Source organism: Mesoplodon bidens (genome assembly GCF_964165515.1).
Source record: "Mesoplodon bidens genome assembly, chromosome: 10".
Taxonomy (NCBI): domain Eukaryota; kingdom Metazoa; phylum Chordata; class Mammalia; order Artiodactyla; family Ziphiidae; genus Mesoplodon; species Mesoplodon bidens.
This window is the reverse complement of record NC_138172.1, coordinates 4,676,717-4,695,135: the sequence shown is the minus strand read 5'-3', so window position 1 is coordinate 4,695,135 and position 18,419 is coordinate 4,676,717. Positions and strand designations below refer to the sequence as shown.

The window sequence follows — 18,419 nt, the reverse complement described above, 5'->3', positions numbered from 1 at the left end:
GTGACAATCATAATACTACACTTCTTCAGTACACTTATATTCATTGTCCAAAACATGACATATTTAAACATGGGAAAAATTTATGCAGTTCTTTAAAAAGTTTGGTCAACTGGCCAGATTTTTCTAAACCTATCTTAAGAAAACAACTTAAAAAATAAAAAAATAATTAAAAACCTTAAATAGTATTCATCTGAACCCTAACTATACTGCACACGGTACCATTTAGGGTTCTATATGACTGGAAAAATGATCAGTCATTTTACGAAGCTCCCACTCCATCCTCTTTGGATAGGTGCTAAAAAAATCTAGTTACTGATAAATACCTAGTCCCAATGGAGTATGAGTAGAAAATCTAAGGTAACTCTACTAAAGAAAGAACATGTGGCCAAGCAAATATGTGAAGCCACAGAGGGTGTGTAATTTCACAACACTTCCCAGTTCAGCCTATCTGGTAATTCTGTGTTTGCTTGTTTTCAAGAAACTGACTTCAAGGCCATACTGAAGCTAAATTTTTAAAAATAAGGTTAAGAATAAACTGAGTCACAGAATCAGAGCTAGAAGGGGGTCTAATGATTTTAAAGATAAAAAATGATATTCTACTTAGTTTACACAGGTAGTTGGTAGCAAAGGTAGAACTGAGGCTTCTAACTCCTGGAAGAGCAACAGGTGTATACTGAGTGCCTGATACTTGTGGCAAACTCTGCTAGGCACTGTGTTAGACCACTACCCACTACTGTATATCAAGATACCTCCTGGAGACGTTCAAAAACATTTGAGGGTTACATTTTCTCTAAGTAAATTTCTGTGTAAGGACAAGGCCAAGCATATTAAAATAAGCATACAGAGGGAAAAAAAAACCTTTAAAGTAGGAACAAATTTGGAACTCAAACAATTTACCCTTCCTTCCTGGCTACGAAAATTCACATGCTGTTTACCACTAAAAAGATTAAAACAGTCAAAAGACATCTCTACCCAAATTTCATGACCCAATAGTCTAAGAAAAATGAGCCTTATTCCTGTCAGAAAAATGATCTGTTTTTATCACACTAAAGAATTAGCTCTGTCACAGGATTAGAGTACAGCCATCTGAGGACAAAAGTCTAGGCAGAAAAAGAACTGATACTGGAATTTGATAAAGACCCCTCCGGAAAATGACATTTAGCTGTTTCAATGGCACCTTTCATCTAAGGATCTCAAAACAAATGTTATTTATATTACCAGGAATCAAAACGGTGGCTCCATGGCCCAATAAAGAAACATATCAATGACCTAGAGGTAATTCAATACTGACGTTCTGAAACTCAGCCTTCTACTCTAAAAACAAAATCTAGTCTTATGTAATCGTACTACGGTATGATAAGAAATACATATTTGGTCTTTGTCTCCAGTTCCTGACACAGAGCTCCTAAAACTCTTGGAATTTCCTGAGTTACAGCAGTGTCTTTTGTTATTCAAAACAAGTCTCTTTCAACCATACCTGAGTTTATGCTAACAAGACGACTCTTGGTGGGAACCCTAGATAGCTTCCAGATGGAAGCTGGTTGCCAGAGGAATTATCCCTGTGATTACAGGTTTGGAACTTTCAGACCCTGACGCCAATCTGGGAAGGGAGAGAGACTGGACACTGAGTTAGCCACCAATGCCAATGATTTAATCAATCATTCCCAGGTGATGGAAACTCCACAAGACCCCCTAAACAATGGGGTTCAGGGAGCCTGTGGATGGGTGAACACATCAAGGAACCGGGAGGGTGATGCACCTTCAGAGCGCATGGAAGCTCCCCATACCGGCCCTATACATCTCTTAAATTTGGCTTAATAAACCTGTAAATGTAAGTAAAGTGGTTTTTCTGAGTTTTGTGAGTCATCCCAGCAAATTATTGAACCTGAGGAGGGAGTCATGGGAAACCTAGAATTTGCAGCAAAGTCAGAAAGGAGTACAGGTGGCCCAGGGCTTACAACTAGTGTCTACATTGGGGGCAGTCTTATGGAACTGAGCCTTTTAACTTATGGATCTGACACTAACTCCAGGTAGACAGTGTCAGAATTGAATTGAATAGTTGGACACTCAGTTGGTGTCACAGAATTGGACAACTGGTTGTGGTATGGAAAAACCCACACAAAAGTAGTTAATTCCTAGTCTATATTTGTAAAGCTTGAAGATACAACTGGATTTGTTGATATAATCTCCCAGCTTACCTTGCTACACACACATGAACAGAAAACCCACAAATTTAAGCAATGTTGTCAGAATACTTGCTACTACTAATAATTAGCAGTAATTTTATGCCATCTATGTGCTTTGTACCAGGCATTAAACTTAGGATAAATTATTTCCAGTGTATGCAATTCTGAAAGGTAGACATGGCCCCCAATAGCAGATGAGAAAATTAAATCTCATCGTTAAATTTCACACTGTACACAGCAAGTGGCAGAGATGGGGACGAAATCTAGTTTTAACACACACATCCCTGCCTTCTTCTACACTATAGCAGCCTTTACTTTTTATTATGCAGAGTAAAATTATAAACTCTCTAACAATCCTTGAGGATAACATGTCCCAAATTATGCCCTTGAAAGACTAGTCTTAAGAGATGCTCTGTTGAAAAAATAATTATAAAGTAAAAATGAAATTCCATGTACAGATCTAGTATTCTACTTTACACACTTTTTAAAAAACTGCCTTTTTAAACTGTACTCTCTTGCTGGTTGGCAAACATTTCATTTTTTTTTTCTTCCCCTTATTAGGGAACTAAGTCAGTAAGACTTTTTATTACTTTCTCATCATTACCAATATTAGCACTAAGGAGAGAGACCATTTGAAATTAGAAAATCTTAAGAGCTCTGAGGGATGAGAAAAACCATGCAGTCCAAACTCTTGCAGGAACTCCTCTCATATTATCTCCAGAAGACAAGCATCCAGGCTACATTTGAATATGTCTAATGACAGAGACCTCATAATTTAGCTATTCCATTGTTGGACAGATCTTATGTTTGAAAGGTCTTCCCCACAGCAGAATGAAATTCACCTCCACTGATGTTGCTTCTACCTGATGTCTGTCCTCTGGAGCAATACAGATGAGAAGTCTGCTCCCTCTTGCTTAAAACTCTACAAATAGGGCTTCCCTGGTGGCGCAGTGGTTGAGAGTCCGCCTGCAGATGCAGGGGATACGGGTTCGTGCCCCGGTCCGGGAAGATCCCACATGCCGCGGAGCAGCTGGGCCCGTGAGCCATGGCTGCTGAGCCTGCACGTCCGAGCCTGTGCTCCGCAACGGGAGAGGCCACAACAGTGAGAGGCCTGCTTACCGCAAAAAAAAAAAAAAAAACTCTACAAATATATCTAGATAGTTAAGTTTCCAAGTGTTATCGTCTATAGCAAAATAGCTCCTGACTCTTCCACTGTTCTTCACTAGATAAAGGTAGCTAGAGCTCTCGGTAGTATTCTGGTCACTTTAATCTGGACAATTTAGATTATCATTGTCCCACTGAAGTGTAGAATCCATAAGTGGACACAATACTCAAGACATAATCTGACAGTACAAGAACAAAGGGACTATTACTTCTTTTAATCTAACACTACATCTATAAATGTTCATCAATGTTAGCCTCTTTTCACAGCTACATCATACAACTACTTTATAGATTATGGTGGCTTTCAAATGAAAAACAAACTATTTGGGGCCAGATCATTTCTGTTAAGGAGTAGGACCTTCCATTTCTATCACACCTATCTTGCCACTTTCATACTTCATCCTGCTTAGATCACCTTGATTTTCTTTGATGCAACATATTAGACAACCCTCAGAGTTTTAGCATCATTTACAAAATTTTTGGTAAGCATACATGTTATACCACTATATTCAAATCCAAATCCATATAGGTTGGCAAAAGCAGAACTTACAATCCTGTGTAATCACTGTGCTTTGTAACAAAATAAATAAGCAAATTAAGTTTAAAAGACAAACCAGGAAAAGATATTTGCAATACATAATAATAATAGGCTGATTTCATTACAAAAAATGGCTCCTAAAAATTCATAAGGGAAAAAAAATCAATCAGTTTTTAAGTAGTGATATATTTTATGAGAAAAAAGCTCTGCACACAAAAATGGAACTGTTAGAATAGTAGGGCTCCATCTGAGTTTTTAAAAGGTGAGATATAAATAAATACATATACATACATTCATGTAAAATATCTCTGGAAGGATATACAAAAAACTGGTAAAAAAATAAATGGTCGCTTCTAAGGAGAAGAACTGGGGGTTGGCCATCAGAGATTAAACGGACATTTCTTTTCATTCCTAAATTGTTGCAACATTTGAGTATTCCTGTTCAAAAAAATGTCTGAAATAAAAAAATTAAAATTGCTTTTAGACTTACATTATGCAAGAAAAAAAAAGAATTTAAAAAGTGGGTCAGGGGCTTCCCTGGTGGCACAGTGTTTGAGAATCTGCCTGCTAATGCAGGGAACACGGGTTTGATCCCTGGTCCAGGAAGATCCCACATGCCGCGGAGCAACTAAGCCTGTGCACCACAACTACTGAGCCTGCGCACCTAGAGCCCGTGCTCCACAACGAAAGAAGCCACCGCAATGAGAAGCCCGCGCACCGCAACAAAAAGCAGCCCCCGCTCGCCGCCGACCAGAGAAAGCCCGTGTGCAGCAGTGAAGACCCAACACAGCCAAAAATAAATAAATAAATAAATAAATATTTAAAGGAAAAAAAAAGCTAAAGTCTTAGAAGGACCAACAGGACCAGCAGCAACTGGAAGCTTAGAAATGAGCCCCACCTCAGACCTAAAAAATCAGAATTTGAAGTTTAACAAGAACACCCTGGGTAATTTATGTGCACATTAAAGTTTGAAAAGCACTTCCATAAGGCACCATAAGATAAGAACCTACCCTCCCCAACCCTTGCCAATCCTCATGCAAGCTTGTGTCTCAAGACCTTTACACTTGCCATTTGCTATGCCTGGAATGCTCTTCTCATATTTCTGCATTTCTCTCTCACCTCTATCAAGACTTTACTCAAATGTGACCTTCTCTGTAAGGTTGTCTGTGACCACTAAATCCCTCCCCCCAATAAGCCCTATTCCTCTTTTCCACTTTTACTTTTCTCATCAGAACTTGTCATCATAGGTTAAAAAACTACATTTTTACTTATTTATTTTGTTTATTCTATCTCCCCATACAACATATAAAATAAGCTCTATAAAGGCAGAGATTTTTGTCAGTTTTCTTCCCCAGTACCTAGAACACAGTAAGCACTCAATAAATATTTTTAAGACATAAAATAAACAAATGAGGTCTCTCTTCAAAACATTACCCAAAAGATCTTGCAAAATGGTTCCTTACCACACAAACCAACATTTTCTCAGCATTACATTACACAGATCCACTTTTTATAATATAATGAGCACCTACTATAATTAGGCACTATAAACACTAATGCCCAACCATGATTAAATATGGAGATTTAAAAATCTGATTCATGACTGGGCTGTACCATCAAAAAGTTTGCAGAAATAAAAACTGAGTCTTTGAATGAAAATAAAACATATATGCCTACAGCTCTCTCAATGCAATAACAATCCTTTATATTGATAAAACAGTCTTCCACACAAATTTTTTTCATCTGATCCTCAACAATCCCATAAGGTTTGTGTAAAGCAAGCACCGATAACACATTTTAGAGATGAGAAAACAAACACTCTTTAACTCTCAAAGTATGGCCATAATAATGTCAAAACTGGGACTGGGGCTTCCTTGGTGGCGCAGTGGTTAAGAGCCCGCCTGCCGATGCAGGGGACACGGGTTCGTGCCCCGGTCTGGGAAGATCCCACATGCCGCGGAGCGGCTGGGCCCGTGAGCCATGGACGCTGAGCATGCGCGTCCGGAGCCTGTGCTCCGCAGCGGGAGAGGCCGCAGCAGTGAAAGGTCCGCGTACCGCAAAAAAAAAAAACTGGGACTGAAGTCTCTCAATATTTAGTTCAAAACTCTACAATATCACACCTCCTCTTGCAAATGATACTGAACCAGACTATAAAATCATATAGCCATATATTATGCTGAAGACAGTGAGCTTTCCCAAACCACCCAGTGCCTATGCAGAATGGGAGCAAACAAACTCATCAAAGTCACAACCTCAAGTTGAGGAATAAGGATTAGGACTGCTTCTTCCTGTTACTTTATAAGGTTAACCCAGAGTCCAATGACATTCACCAAGAATATAAGAAATTAGGGGCTTCCCTGGTGGTGCAGTGGTTGAGAGTCCGCCTGCCGATGCAGGGGACACGGGTTCGTGCCCCAGTCCAGGAAGATCCCACATGCCGCGGAGCAGCTGGGCCCATGAGCCATGGCCGCTGAGCCTACGCGTCCAGAGCCTGTGCTCTGCAACGGGAGATGCCACAACAGTGAGAGGCCCACGTACCGCAAAAAAAAAAAAAAAAAAAGAAAAGAATATAAGAAATGAGCTTGTTATATTGCACATCAAGAAAGTTATTCCTGGGACTTCCCTGGTGGTCCAGTGTTTAAGACTCTGTACTTCCACTGCAGGGGGCACAGGTTCAATCCCAGGGAAATAAGATCCCGCATGCCTCACGGGGCAGCCATATAAAAATAAAGTTATTACTGAGCTGTGATGACTGCTAGAAAAAAGGAATAATAGGAGAAAGTAAGATGGAATAAATGAATGAATGAGAACTGAGTTCTACTGAGGAAAGAGTCAGCGTTATAATATGATGTCATACTGCTCTGAGTGCCTAAGTGATGCAATTTTGCAACAGAAGAAAAAAGACATACCTCCTCAAAATCCCAGCACAATGGCTTTCTTTTCTTTGCATAGATGAGGATCAACAGTTGTAATCCAATATGTTTCCCAAAATTTTATTTTTAAAAAAGACAGAGAAGTAGAAGATCCATATAAAAAGAAATTTAATCTGGGAAGATGGAGACTGTCTTCTAAATCTTATGCTCAAGAGCAGCTGTTCACCAACTGTCAGCATCTTAGTAAAGTGCTAACTGTCGAGTAAAGAGAGTAATACCTGCTGGAACAGAGGAGCTAGAAGAGAGTCTTAAGAGTCTATTACTCTCAAGAGAGTAATACCTGTTGCAACAGAGGAGCTAGAAGAGAAACAAATACTAGTGAATGCAAACATCTGGCTAGCAAACAATTACCAGTTGTTAGTCTGCAAAATTTTTCAGGTTGATATAGTGAACATCAGAAGATCACATGGAGGTAACACAAGTGACCTAGCCCAGTCAGACTGGGGTTATCAATGACATCAGCAATCCAGCTCTCTGATTAATAATAAATAAGCAATAAAGAAAATATAAAAATCTATTTCATGTTTTTTATTGCAAGATGATGGTCATATCATACAACCAAACATAGGCAAATAATACTGCCAAAAACACCAAAGCACTCTAGTGCCTTATAAAACAAATACTGTAGAACTACCAATGCAGATGTCTAAGTCAGCAAAAAATACAGAATAATATGCAAAAAATACATATTTAGGTCTCACAGAAAAGCAAAGTTAATGTGGAAACTGTGGGACATCAAAGTTAATTTGACACATAGGGTGATTTTGTGTACCCGTTAGGTATCTTACAGAATTTGTTATATTTTGGCAGCAAATTAAGGTGGTATTTCCTAATACCTGCCATATCACCACATTTCTATCAAACTACAAATTATAGAATATATAGAAGGCGGAAATGAAATACAACTGACCCTTGAACAACACGGATTTCAACTGCACAGGTCCACTTATACATGGATATTTTTTATAGTAAATATTACAGTACTACACAGTTCATGGCTGGTCAAATCCGAGCATGCACAGGAACCTTAGATACAGAGGGCCAACTATAAATTATATGTGGATTACTCCTGCACTGCTCAAGCGTCAACTGTACATTGAATGGCATTAACAGCAGATAGGAACAATGCATTAGAAAAGATTAGTGAATGTAAAGACATAACAACAGCAACTATCCAAAATGAAACCTGGAATACAAGACAGAAAAAGAGCAGCGCATCAGTGAGCTATGGGACAAACTCAAGGAGCCTAATAATATACGTATAATTAGAATCTTGGGTGTGTATGGGAGTGGAGGAAGTTTGAAAAAATAATATACAAAAATTTGCCAAATTTGATGAAGACCATATACCCACAGAGCCAAGAAGCTCACCATGCACAAGAAACACGAAGAAAATGAAAACTCCAACAAGGAATAACCAAAGTCAAAATGCTTAACATCAGAGATATGGGGGGGGAAATCTTAAAAGCAGCTAGAGGAATACAGAATGGGAGAAAACATTTGAAAATCATATATCTAATAAGTAATTAATATCCAGAATATAGAAAGAATGTCTACAAATCAATGATCATAAAAAAAAATCCAATTCAAAATGGGCAAAGGACTTGAAAAGACATTTATCCAAAAATATATGAATGGCCAATTAGCACATGAATGATGCTCAACATAACTTATCAAGAAAACACAAATCAGGGCTTCCCTGGTGGCGCAGTGGTTGAGAGTCCGCCTGCTAATGCAGGGGACACAGGTTCGTGCCCCGGTCCGGGAAGATCCCACATGCCACGGAGTGGCTAGGCCCGTGAGCCATGGCTGCTAGACCTGCGCGTCTGGAGCCTGTGCTCCGCAACGGAAGAGGCCACAACGGTGAGAGGCCCGCGTACCACACACACACACACACACACAAAAAAAACACAAATCAAAACCACAATGAGATACCACCTCATACTCATTAGGATGGCTACTATCCCAAAACAAACCAAACAAACAAAAACAGAAAATAACAAAGTTGGCAAGGATGTGGAGAAACTGGAACCCTTATGCACTGTTGGTGGGAATGTAAAACATTCCACCTTTTCACAGTCACTATGGAAAACAGTATGGCAATTCTTCAAAATTTAAACACAGCATTACCATATGATCCAGCAATTCCACTTCTGGGTATAAACTCAAGAGAATTAAAAGCAAGATCTGAAATAGATATTTGTACATCTATGTTCACAGTAGCATGAAGCACAATAGCTAAAACATAAAAACAAGCCAAGTGAAAACAAAACAAAGAATAAGCCAAGTGAAAACAAAACAAACAAACAAAACAACCCAAGTGAAAACAACAGATGAATGATAAGCTAAATGTGGTGTATACCTACAATGGAATATTTGGTCTTAAAAAAGGAAGGAAATTCCAACATATGCTACAACATGCATGAACTTTGACAACATTACGCTAAATGAAACAAGCCAGTCACAAAAAGACAAATACTATATGATTCCACTTATATGAAGTACTTAGAGTACTCAAAATCATAAAGACAGAAAGTAGACTGGCAGCTGCCAGGGGCTGGAGGGAGGGGGGAATGGGGAGTTACTGTTTAATAGGTATAGCATTTCAGTTCTGCAAGATGAAAAGGGTTCTGGAAATAGATGGCTGTAATGTTCACAAAATGATATAAATGTACTTAATACCACTGAACAATACTTAAGATGATTAAGATGGTAAATTTTTTTTTTTTTTTTTTTTTTGCGCTATGCGGGCCTCTCACTGTTGTGGCCTCTCCCGCTGTGGAGCACAGGCTCCGGACGCACAGGCTCAGCGGCCATGGTTCACGGGCCTAGCCGCTCTGCGGCATGTGGGATCTTCCCGGACCGGGGCACAAACCCGTGTCCCCTGCATCGGCAGGCGGACTCTCAACCACTGCACCACCAGGGAAGCCCAAGATGGTAAATTTTATGTTATGGTAATTTTACGTTATACCAGAATTTTTAAAAATTGAAAGAAAAATGAAAGGTAGCCAGAAGAAAACAATCACATATTATGTACACAGGGATGAAGACAAGAATGACAGCCAACTTCTTATTGGAAAGAATGCAGGCCAGAAGACAGTGAAGCAACATCTCTAAAGTACTGAAACAAAATAAACAAACAAACAAACAAAAAGATTGCCAGCCTAGAATTCTATATACAGCGAAAACAGCCTCTATAAATCAAGGCGAATTAAAGACTTCTTCAGACATACAAAAATCCATGAAAGGATTCACTGCCAGCAAATCTGCGCCCCAAGAAATGTTAAAAGAAGTCCTTCTTTCAGAAGGAAAATGTACCAGGCAGAAATCTATAACTACAAAGAAAAATGAAGAGCACTGGAAGTGGTAAATAGAATACACATACAGTACTTGACAAAGGCTTTAATTACAATGAGATAGCAGATTCACCTACATTATTAAAATAAAGGGTTAGGGTTAACACTAACAAGATACACATATCATAATACACGTATCTTCCAAAATGCCTGTCTTCCAAAATAAAGTACCTTGATTAACCGAACTCATTTCCCATCACACATTTCTGTAAATTACAGAGTCAATATTATCTTTTTTATAAAAAGAAGCCCCAAGGTACAAGTTATTTGTCCAGTAATAGTGAGTCTTTTAGAGAAGTGAAATTAAAATATTCTTGGTTCCAGTCCAGTGTTCTATTACACAAACCCTTTTAAAGGGCCTGCCTACAGAGAGTTCCCTGGAATAAAGTATGATGGCAGTTAATACATAATTTATCTATTTTCCATCATCTCCAGGGAACCCCAAAGTCACTTAGAAGCTACAAAGACAGCAAAAAATGTTCCTTGCTTTCAAGAAGTCTGAAAAACAATATTAGCTTTCAATAAATTTGTCTGTTTACCCCAAATTGGCAAAAGAAGAAAACATTTGCCAAGTCTTCTTGAGGAAAATGAATTTATCAAAGCAAAGGTGTCAAAGCAATAATAGCAAAACAAAGCTTCAGGGTTGGGTGCTGAAATAGGAAAAAGAAAACACTAATATTTAATGCCACTCTATTATAGTCCAAACCTCAGAGGGAATGTGGTTAGTAAGAATAAAACCTCTGTAAAATCACTGATGCCAAACAGACTACAGAATGGGAATCTTGCCTACTATCCCTCTGAATACAAAATGTTAAACACAATTCATACACTCAGATTCCTTGAGACCACAGTCAGATCTTATAATCCAACTTCACAGTGAGTGAATCTCACTCTCAGAAAGACTAAATGGTACACAACATAATTCAGGATATTCCTCTAACAGAATTCTAGGGGAAAGCTACTGCTGTTACCCTATCTGGACCAACATTCTTTACTCTATAAAGACAAAAGGAAAATTGTGTGATTTCATAATGAATATCATGCCAAGAGGAAGTAGCATTCTTTCAGCACCTTACTCCAAGTAAGCCATCAGGTAACTATCCTCTTAATATAAAAATAAAATTTATCAAAAGAAATATTATTAGTTATAAACCCAAGAGAATTTAAAACATATGTTCAAACAAAAACTTATACACAAATGTTCATAACAGCATTATTCATAATTGCCAAAAAGTGAAAACAATGCAAATGTCCATCACTGATGAATGAATCAACAAAATGTGATCTATCCATACAATGAATTATTATTCAGCCATAAGAAAGACATTAAGTACTGAAACATGCTACAACATAGATGAACCTTAAAAACATTAAGTAAAAGAGGGCTTCCCTGTTGGCGCAGTGGTTAAGAATCCGCCTGCCAAGGCAGGGGACATGGGTTCGATCCCCGGTCCGGGAAGATCCCACATGCTGCGGAGCAACTAAGCCCGTGCACCACAACTACTGAGCCTGCACTCTAGAGCCCGCGCTCCCCAGCAAGAGAAGCCACCTCCATGAGGAGCCCGCGCACAGGAACGAAGACCCAACACAGCCAATAAATAATAAAAATAAATTTTTAAAAAATTAAGTAAAAGAAGCCAGAAACAAAAGGCCGTATGTTATATGATTTCATTTAAATGAAATGTACAGAACAGACAAACCAATAGGGACAAAAATCAGACTAGTGATTGCCAGAGGATGAGGAAAGGAACTGCTTAACGGATACGAGGTTTCATCTTGGGATGATGAAAATATTCTGGATCTAGACAGTGGTGGTGGTGGTGGCTGCACAACATTGTGAATGTACTAAAAGCCTCTGAACCACACATTTTAAATGGTGAAAATGATGAATTTTATGTTACGTGAATTTTACCTCAATAGAAAAAAAGAAGTATGTTTCTAAGTGTTAGTTATCTAGTACCTGTATCTCTCACTACTTAACAAAATGCTGTGTTCATAAAAATCTTTCAAAAACACTTTTTAAAAATTTAATGTACTGACATTCTAGAAAAGAATAGAGACAGTACACACATCAGTGGTTGTCAGGGGCTGGTGAGGAGGGAGTTAAATAGGTGAGGCACAAGTGTTTTAGAGCACTGAAACTACTCTATATGACACTGTAATGGTGAATATAAGATATTAAAAGTTTGTCAAAACCCACAGAACTTTAAAGCACAAAGAATAAACCTTAATGTGTGCAAATTTTGAAACAATCATTTGAGAGATAAAGAGATCTCAGCATGGAATGCAGAATGCAATAAAACAATCTAAATCTATTACACATATGAAACAACCTCATTTGGGGGTGGAGGAATAAGGTGCTGACCCCTAAGTAATGCTGGAAATAAGTGGAGTCTATCAGTCTAAATGCAAAAGGAACTATCCATAAGCACTGTGCTCTAGTTGATAAAGTGTTTTCCCACAGGGGGACAGATTAACAATTCTCAAACCACTTCACATGAATACTGGAACTGAAGAACTAAGTAAATGGATGTCAGAGGGTGGGAGCCAGGTTTCTCACTGGTGGAGTGGAAGAGGTTACAATGATCCATGTGGTAAGGAATTTGTGTTGGAAATATAAGTATGAATTCATGTTTAGCTTAAAAGACAAATGGCTACATACAGAAATATTTATAGACATGTGTATATACACAGCTTAATATATACACCCATCTCCTTGCTCTGTCACTCAGAGTGCCTAGAAGCAACAACACTCTGGTAGCAACCAGCACATCTAGCACCCAAATTTTGGTTTCAAATACCATTTTCCAACACAAGGAACTAGAGCTCCTTAGAAAAATGACTGTACGACTGAGGCATGACATATAAAAGATGAGCCTGAAGCATTTTATGTTGCCAAAAAGAAAGTACTCACACACAAAGGGGAGGGATACAGGAGCCAACTGAAAGGGCTCCCAGTGGCCAAAGCTGGACAATTTGAGCAATGATATTTATGTAGATACTCTACCTTTAAGGAGGTAGAGCATAACTCATCACTCACCAAGTGTGGGCTACGCATAGTGACTTTCTTCCAGAGTACAGTATAGAAAGGGAGGCACAAAAGGGTAGCTTTACAGTGGAGAAAACAAACACTAGCACAAGTTAAGTGATCAAGGTTAACAGTAACACTGATAAGTCATATGTACTCTTGATATGTGATGAGAATGGCACTTTACCTCTGTGGTCTTCCTTCCAAAATCATATTACATCAGTCTAACCATTAGAAAAACATCAGACGAATGTCCAATTGAAAGACATTCTACAAAAATACCTGATCAGTTACCTTCAAAATTGCCAAGGTCATTAAAAACAAGGAAAGTCTGATATATTGCCTCAACCAAGAGAAGCTAAGGAGACATGACTATTAAATGTAATGTGGCATCCTGAATGGGATCCTGGAACACAAAAAAGGACATTAAAGAAAAAACTGTGGAACTCTGAATAAAGTATAGACTTAGTAATAATGCATCAATATTTATTAATTGTGACATATGTAGCACACTAATGTAAGATGTTAATAATTGGGTGTGGGAAACTGGGTGTGGGATAGACAGGAACTCTCTGTACTATCTTTACAATAATTCACTAAATCTAACACTGCTCTAAATAAAACATTTATTTTTAAAGTTTAATTTTATAAAGTTGTAAACATTTATACATGGTCTTGGCCCTCAAGAAGCTTGTTGTCTCATTGTGAGGTAAGATACATGCTCATGAAAGAAGTATAAAATACAAAAATAAGAAAATATTAAATTGAGAAATACAGATAAAAGTATTTAGGAAGATAGAGAAGGTCTAGAAGTATACGGGAAAACTTCATCAAGGGGGTAAAACTTAAGTTTGTACCTTAAAATGTACTTCAGGGTACCAAAGTATAAAAGAACGATGATAAATTGGTACACTTACAAGAAACAGAAGGGTGAAGAAACAAGGAAAAACTAAAAGAAATGAAAGTATTTAGCCCTGAAAAGTGAAGACTTAAATAAAAGGCATAGAGAGGTGTTCAAATACTTTAAGGGTCATGTAGCAGAACTAACAGAGTTACATCATATGCCCATTTAACTTACTAGCTGACCTCTGGTAAAATGTGACCAACACTCAAGGACAAAGAGAGTGACAGCTGCTCTACAGAGCCACAACAGGAAATGCCAATTTGGAAAGACAGGAAGCAGGTGGCCAAGTTCTTCTCTACAACTTTCAAAGGACAGTGTGCATGTGAGCCCAATGAAGCAGAAACTTAGATTCAAATCCTGCAAACATTTACTGACCACTTACCACGTGCCAGGTGCTTCCATATATATTATCTCATTTAATATTCATAACATATCGATAAACATTTATTAATGTTTTGTATTTATACATTAAGAGCCTTAATGTACAAATACAATAAAATTAATCCTGCAAGAGAGCAGGAACACATTAAAATTCTCCACCATCCCCCACTCTCTGATAAGCATTTGATGGCTCTTAAAAGGCAAAATTTTTTTGAAGGCCTACATATCTACATAATTTTCTCCCTCTTGCTCCTTCCTTCAGTCAAGCTTAGTGGCTCTCAGTCTGTAAAATGCTTAAGAACTAAATAATTATATATGCAAAAACATGCACACTATGCTTTTTAAACAATTTAAGGGATTTTCAAGTACAGTTTTCATCTTATGTAATTTTTGTCTCAAGCACTGACTCTAGAGCCAAATCCTGTGGATGAGGTGCAGCCCCACCTCAGGCTTATTCCATGGGCACTGTAAGGCAGCATCAGGGAAAGGAGGTAGAGAGGTTGACTCTTACTGCAACATGAAGAAGAACATTCTAACAACGATCAGAGCTATCTAAAAATGGCACGGGCTACCTCAAAGTAATGAATTTTCTGTCATCAAAGGTGTTCAAACAGAGGCTGAAAAATCACTGAGAACATTTGAGAAGAGAGCAATTGGGTAAGAAGCTAAAATCTCTTCCAAATCTTAGATTCTATAATGGGAAGGCTTTTAAAACCTGACAGGCAGGCAATCTAGCTGAGAACAACAAAATGAAGAAAGACACCAAGGCAAGAATGACATGGTATGTGGAAAAGCCCAATGCTGGGGAAACACAGAAGCTCATTTCCATCAGCAGATGTCTGTATTTGCTATTTCATCTGCCAGGAAAGCTCTTCCATCTCTTAGGCCACAGCTCAAACATCTTCTCCTCACTGAGGCCTCCCCACCACCCCCACCAGTCACTCACTTGTCACATCAGCTTGTTTTATTTTCTTCATGGTTCACATTAGGAGTCAGCAAACTTTCTCTTTAAAGGGCCAGACCACAGGCCAAATCCAGCTTGCCCCATGTTTTTGTATGGCCTATGAGCTAAGAATGGTTTTTACATTTTTAAATGGTTGAAAAAAAATCCAAAAGCAGAATTCAAACATTTTGTGACACGGGAAAACTGTATGAAATTAAAATTTCAACGTCCAAAGTTTAATGAGAACACAGACACACTCGTTTATGTACTGTACTGTCTGTGGCTGCTTTTGCACTAAAACAAGGCAGTTGAGTAGCTGCAACAGAGACTGTATGGCCCATAAAGCCTAAAATAGTTAGTCTCTGGTCTTTTACAGAAAAAGTTTGCTAATCACTGATTTGTAGCATTACCTGAAATTATCTCTATTTGCTTCTTTGCTAGCCTCATTCTCACACACACAGAATAAAGCTCCATGAGGGCAGGGACTCTGCCCCTCACTGCCACTCAGGACTCACCTAGAAAAAATCCTGGAACAAAATAAGGGCTCAACAAATACTTGAGCGATAAATTAATGAGTGATCCATAAATGCCACTCCGAGGAGTTCAAACTTAAGCCTTCAGCCATTACAGGTTTTGTACATATATGACAGGCAAAAAAAAAGGGGGAAATATTCCAGTAGAGGGGAGCAAAGAGTTTAAAGTAATGGTGGTCATCAATTAGTCCAGGTCATTTGGTTTCTTCATCAAATTGTACAGGTTTTTTGTGCTCATAAAAGATTCTCTCAACTACTGTCAGGTGTCACAACACTGTCAGCTGATTGTGCTTCTGTTTATCATAAGATGCAAATACTGAGAAATCTCATTTCCTACACCTGGTACACAGCAGCCACACCATGCCAAAGCTTTACAAGTACTCATAATTTTAATAGATCTAGATCATGTGCTAATGAATTTTTAATATCTGAATCCTTCCTATGCTGATCATCAATCTGTTCTGTAAGCAGCTGAAAACTCTTCAGAAATTAAAAGGTTACCGCCCACAGACCAGAAGCAGCTTTATAATCTTTCTATACTAGCCAGCGAGTGGGTGTGTGATTTCAAAAAAAATACAAGCCAACTCTGTCGGTAGAGGACAAGGTATTGTTGCATTAAAATCCCACCCATAAGCATCATTTGTTACACGACACTAGTAAAACTACCACCTACTCATAATCCGAGTCTCACTCTTCTAATACAAGTGGAGAAAAAAATGTATCTACCTCCTGGAGGAATCTTGTCATTAACACATTAACATTTTCATAAGGTTCTCTCCTTCCAGGCTTTGCAACAATTTCTATACACAGGTACTTCAAAGACAAGGATTTGGTTTAGTCAATAACTTCCAAATGTAAGATACTGGTCAGACGGCATAAACAAATCAAAGTTTTGCTTTATTCTAAAGCAGCTACCTGCTTTTTAATTTAGGAATTCAGACCTTTGATAGAGATGCTTATGGTACAGGTACCTCTGATAAGTATGTCAGATTTAACAGCAACCATTTTGGATTAAGACAAGTGTGTGTTCATCTTGCTTTCCTCTATGACAAGTCAGGATGAAAAGGCAGCCTGCAAAAGCACTGGCTAAGATCTACCAAGACTAATGTGTAAGGTGTCACCAAAGAAGAGGGGGGAAATCAGCCAACAGATTAAGTGGGCTGCTTCAAGAAACTACTGCAGATTCACCTGGGGGATGTTCACCACCAATGTTAGGGATGAACCAAACCAACCCCTGGGCAAACACTACACACACCTTTGCTTAAGCTGAAAAAGCTGGGGTCTGCAAGCTATAAATGGATCTCTGGCCCTTTAGAGAAGGTGCAACTCACTGAGCCCCTCTTCCCTTCCTAAAAGGGTTAATAAAAGACACCTGGGACCAAGCCCAGCCAGCCCAGACTAGCATCCCACCGCGCACCACCAATTCTCCCCGTTCCCAGAACTGCCGGCTCCCTCCTCCCCTCAAACAACAAGTTCAAAATCAAAACAAAAGGTGCAAAACTGCTTTCAGGTGGCAACGGCTAAGCCCCAGTGGCCAACTTCTAGGGACGCCAGGGCGAGCGAGGGCTCGTAGGATCCCCGACCCCCCTAGAGCCAGCTCCCAGACAGTCCTTCGGGCCTCGGCCCACCTCCTCACACGCCCCTCCCTCCCCGCGGCCCTGGATGAGGTGCTGGGAAGGGGGCGAGGCGAAGGGGAGGGGAGAGAAACCCCAGGGTCAAAATGACAGCGGAACGGGCCGGGAGAGGAAAGAGGCCCGGAGGGATGCTGGGGGTCGAGCCCTAGGCCCAGGGCTTCAGCCCTTAACGGTGGCGACCAAGGGTCCGACCCACGCCAGGCCGCGAGCGGGAGGCCCGGGCCGCGTCGGCGGCGCCGCCCGGCCACGCTCCCCTCACGACTCTCCCCTCCCGGGCCACAGGGGCCGTGAGGGGCCGCGGCCGCCGCCAGCGTCGGAGGCGGGGGCACTCACTCACCGGCAGGGAGGGGAGGAGCAGCCGGCGTCTCCGCCAGCGCCGTCGCTCGCGCTCAAGCACCGGCTCCTGCCGCTGCGGCCGCCGAGCCCGGTCCATCCCCCCCCAACCACCCCCCTCCCGGCCCTCCCCCCGCGCCGCCTCAGCCGCCTCAACCGCCGCCTCCGCTGCCGCCGCAGTCACCACAGCCACCTCAGTCCCAGCACGGGAGCGCGAACCGGAGCGAGGAGGCGAGAGCGCGCGCGCCCGCCGCCGCCGCCGCCACCCACAACCTCCGCCCCCGGCACGCGGCGCACGCGCGAGGCGGCGGGTGCGCGCACGCTGCAGGGGGGACGGCCCCGAAAGACGTGGCCCCGCCCACCCACGCGGTCGCGGGGTCCTGGGCTGTTCCGCTGCAGGTTAGTTTTTCACAGCCAAATCTCTGGGAGCCGAGTTCCTCTGTCCTGGCAACGCTTTCTGAGAGAGAAGGGCCAGGGCAGCTCAGG

The 18,419-nt window shown here is 40.4% G+C and overlaps 1 protein-coding gene across 3 annotated transcripts in view; it reads right to left on the bottom strand.

The window, feature by feature from the left end:
- TMCC1 (transmembrane and coiled-coil domain family 1) overlaps positions 1-18,032 on the bottom strand; it is a 221,000-nt gene extending 202,968 nt beyond the window's left edge. For all 3 annotated transcript variants that reach the window (XR_014016929.1, XM_081247082.1, XM_081247083.1), the window contains exon 1: positions 17,938-18,032. The gene's annotated coding sequence lies outside the window, so the exon portion shown is untranslated. The remainder of the gene's footprint in view (positions 1-17,937) is intronic.
- Between the last annotated feature and the right edge of the window lie 387 nt (positions 18,033-18,419).